Source organism: Capsicum annuum, chromosome 12, assembly GCF_002878395.1.
Source record: "Capsicum annuum cultivar UCD-10X-F1 chromosome 12, UCD10Xv1.1, whole genome shotgun sequence".
NCBI lineage: Eukaryota > Viridiplantae > Streptophyta > Magnoliopsida > Solanales > Solanaceae > Capsicum > Capsicum annuum.
Genome location: NC_061122.1, coordinates 195,612,792 through 195,617,248, shown reverse-complemented (window position 1 = coordinate 195,617,248; position 4,457 = coordinate 195,612,792). Strand labels below are relative to the sequence as shown.

Below are 4,457 nucleotides of genomic sequence, written 5' to 3'. Positions count from 1 at the left end.
ACCACAACAATTTGACATAAGAAGTCTTCTTTGACCTAAACTAGTGAGCATGTCAGCCCACAATAGTTATAAAGACCTCTTCATATGACAAGTCCCTATCCACCTGAACGAACTCAACCTGTCACATGCTTCTAAAGCATAGACACATAAGGGCTAAGGCCATGTCCTCTTTTCTCAAATCCAGTTATTTTCAATCCACTATCCATTCCAGAAATACCCCCTACTTTTGCTACCAACACCATAAGCACATATAACCCATTAGGAAGCCACAATCCACATACTACATATAGTAAATGAATTGTGGACGCCATCTAATATATATTATTTTCAAACTGAATACACGTATAGAAAATGCCATGGGATAAACAATAAATCCATATTATTCACAACATTGTGGATTAACAATGACAAGTGTAAGAGTCAATTAGTGCTACACGCAACCTGACCCAAGTCAAATATAAGCAATAACTTTAAAAAGCACCAAATACTAAAAGGGCTAAAGGAAATAATGAAGAGACAACAACAAACAGTCATATTATCATTGTCCATATGCTAATTCAATAAAATGCTTAACGAAAGCTTGACAATGACCGCACCTTATTTATAGTAATCATCACAAATCAACTGTCAAGCATTGCACAATTGAGGCACCATTAGGAACAACAAGAATCATATCCGACCACAAAATGTTCCCACTCAACCCTCCATCCTCATCCCTCCACACTTGAATCTCCGCACACATAATATCAACTTCTTTGCCGCTCCCTTTTCCTTCCCACATAACATAAAATCAATCATAAAAATTCACCATCGTAGCACCACACAAAAACTTTGGTAACCCCTTATCCACCCCTCTCAACTCTTTTCATACATCTTCTTTCATATCATACCCTCTAATCTTACCCCAAATAATCATAACAATACAATACCCTTCCCACCACTGAAGCCCGTCCTCTCCAACTCAAATCAAGCCTTTTCAACACACTCTCCCATTGACACTCTTTAACATCGTACACCACTCCTCCCCTATCCTCTATCGCATAAACCCTGCCCCCATAACCGCACACACCCACCCATCACATAAATCTTCCCATTCACAACACCAGTCGTAACAAACTCTCTACCAATCCTCATCCTCGGTCATATTTCCTAATAATTAAACCTACAATAAAAAAACCCACATATTATTCGATGGTATTTCACTAATAGATCTACCAATCACATATATCTTAGATCCCAATACAGCAAAATCCGATCTAATCGACTTAACGGGCATTGAACAAACTGGAAATAATTTGTGGGAGATGAGAGTGTACCAGTGGAAAGTGAAGTTAATACAGAGGTTTAAGTAGAGGAAAGTTTCGGTAGTACGAAGAAGTGATTGGGTATTGTAGAGTGCAGAGGAATTTAAGGTGGACCGCCAAGATTTGGAGATGAGAAACAGTTTAGGGTGATGGGAATGGGGGATTCTTGCTAGACATTGTAAGGCTATGACGTCTGGGAGATTAGGGATGAGCTGTGATTGTGGGGAAACATCCACCATTCGTATCAAAGAAAACAAAATGGTCAAGTTGTGGATTTAGGATTCTTGTATGGAGGTAAATCTCAATTTGGAAAGGGTTTTGTTCATGAGGATGGATGGGGAAGGAGGAGGAGAAATGTACAAGCACCGAAGCAAATGATACAACAAAACTGTACTATTCCCTCACTACCAAAATATATGTCACTATTTCCTTTTCAAGATTCAAATAATATGAATTCTAAGGTATGTTATGTCTTTTTAATCATATTAATGAAAATAATTACTATAGTTTAGAATATTTTTTGTACGCTTTTTTTAAATATTTTTAATTTGAATATTAAATCAAACTAATCTAATGTAATTTAACTTGAAAATATTAAATTGACTATCAAAAAGAGAAAATAACAATCATTTTACAATAGAGAGAGTACTAATAACCCTTGTTGTAATTTTTCTTTTTCTATGAATTTAGATTATTTTATCTCATTTCCATAATTAATTTATGTCTGCGGGTGTGGCACATGATTTTTAGGTGATTGGATGAGAATTAAGAAACTTTTTTATTTTGAAAGACTTGAAATCTAGTGTAATTGACCAAAGTCAGTATTTGGTGATATCAAGGTTGAAATAAAAATTTCAAAGTTTCTTTAGCTTCGAAGTATGATTTTTGTGTTCATAGGATATTTGGTTCTAGTACTGAAGCGTTTCGATAGATTTTGATTAGTCGATTTGAAAGTTGAAAGTTTAAGATCAAGATTTGATTTCAATCAACACTTGATCAAAATGATCTCTGATCAATATTTTGATGGTTCCATTAAGCTTGAAGTGTCTTTTTCAGTCTAACAACATATAAGAGCTATGTTCATGGGGTCTCAAATTAATTTCAAAGGTTTGTTTGAGGATTATTGAACTTAAACTCACAATTGGTTTGCTGGTTCTAGTCGTGCCAGCTGAATTCCTATTTCGTATTTCACATTTACGAAGAAGGAAGAGGGGTGATATTTAATTAATTTACTTTCCCCTTTTATTTATTCTCTCTACCTTTTCGAGTCTCTGCGCCTAAGAACTGAAATTGCAACGACGAGAGTTTTAATATATATGACTTCTAATGGTTATTTATAATAGGTAAGTTAACAAACATTAGAAAGCATTAACAGGGTGCAAACTAAATTTACTAAAATCTACATTAAGGCAGAAACACATCATTCATGGGTCAAACACATCAAACATAATCACGACATAGAAAATGTACTAAGACACGCAATTCTATTAGACCTTTATCAAGAAAAATCTAGAAGAAATATGAGAAAGAAAGGTTGCTTACTATTAATAAAGGTGGGTAAGAAAGAAAAACGAGGTGATTAGCTTTGTAACTTTGTTCAATCTAAAAGTTTGGCTCATATGGCATATCCTTAATTTACAAGAGTTCTAATATTTTCAATTGGACACACTTTTAGGAAATTAAATTTTTTTTCTCTATTCTATTTATATGCGGTCCTAACCTTACTACAATAGAGGCATTTCAATTCGCCTTATATGTGAAATAGAGAAAAAGAATGATTCAATGAGATATGTTTGCATGTTTAGAGTACACACCCTCTCACTCAACTAAGAAAAGAGATAGAGAACTTATGTACTTCGAGAATTTCTTTACCATTTCTTACTAAATTTCTTTATTCACTAATCAATTAAAGAATCAATTAGTTATAGCAGCACATGCCATTAAAAAAATAGCCCCGAAAAAACATTCAAAATGAAGGTCTATGACACGCCCCAAACTTCAAGACATGTCGTATGGGCACCTCGAGCACACATGTACCGGAGGTCGCCCTGTAACCCAACTTAATTATCAACAATCATCCACACGGGTCGGATGAATCTCGACCATAAAATAAAAATAGCGGAAATATAAGTGTAATAGGCAATGCTAGACAATATCTATCATTTCATTAATAACAACAGTTTAGAAAATATGCCTAAGTCCACAATCATTCACGAAACCTCTAAACAACCGAGTAAAAGATATGTCGGGATATGCCCCCACAATAGCCAAGTACCAAACCTATACAAGTCTATGACATAAAATAATGTGACTATGAAAGGTAGGTCTTCCAGAGTAGGGAAGATCACCACTTCAAGGTCAATGCACAAGTCCGCTCGAACACCGGTTCACTCCATAGAAGAAGATGCTCCGGCTCCTACATCACATGGAGACATAGCATCCAAAGACGGTTAGCGATTGGAGCGCTAGTATGTAACTCAAGGATAAGGATAAAATAACATCACCATTCCACACAAGTCAATATATATCATATTTACACATTTATCCTTACACATAGATATATCACATGCTAATTAAGTTATCAAGACTTAATAACATTCTCAAATACTTTAATCATATGACACAAAGTAGAGGACTCTGACATTCCACGCTTAGGTCCATACCATCCTCATTAGGCATAAGACTTTAACAACATTCACATATCATTAGGCAAGGTACTTCATCCATGATTACACTTTATCAAACAAAGGGACTACAACCACATAGTTATTTATTAAAATAAGGGCTCTACCCATATACCAAATCACTTAGGCGTGGAACTCTAAATCACATGATCACACATTTAAATAGGCATGGAACTCTAATCACATGCTCTTGCATTCAAGTGGGCATGGAACTCTAATCGCATGCTTACTCGTGCAAGTGGGCATGAAACTCTAATCATATGTTTACACGTTCAAGTAAGCATAAAATTCTAATCGCATGCTTACACATTCAAGGGGGTATGGAACTCTAATCGCATGATTACATATTAAAATGGACATGGAACTCTAATCGTATGATTACACGTACATGTAGGCATGGAACTCTAATTGCACGCTTACACATTAGGCGAGGTATTTTAACCTCAAGAGATATCTTTAAGCAAGGGAA

The 4,457-nt window shown here is 35.3% G+C and overlaps 1 pseudogene; it reads right to left on the bottom strand.

Moving 5' to 3' along the window:
- Window positions 1-555: 555 nt before the first annotated feature.
- On the bottom strand, window positions 556-1,543 carry LOC107850142 (annotated as a pseudogene).
- Window positions 1,544-4,457: the final 2,914 nt, after the last annotated feature.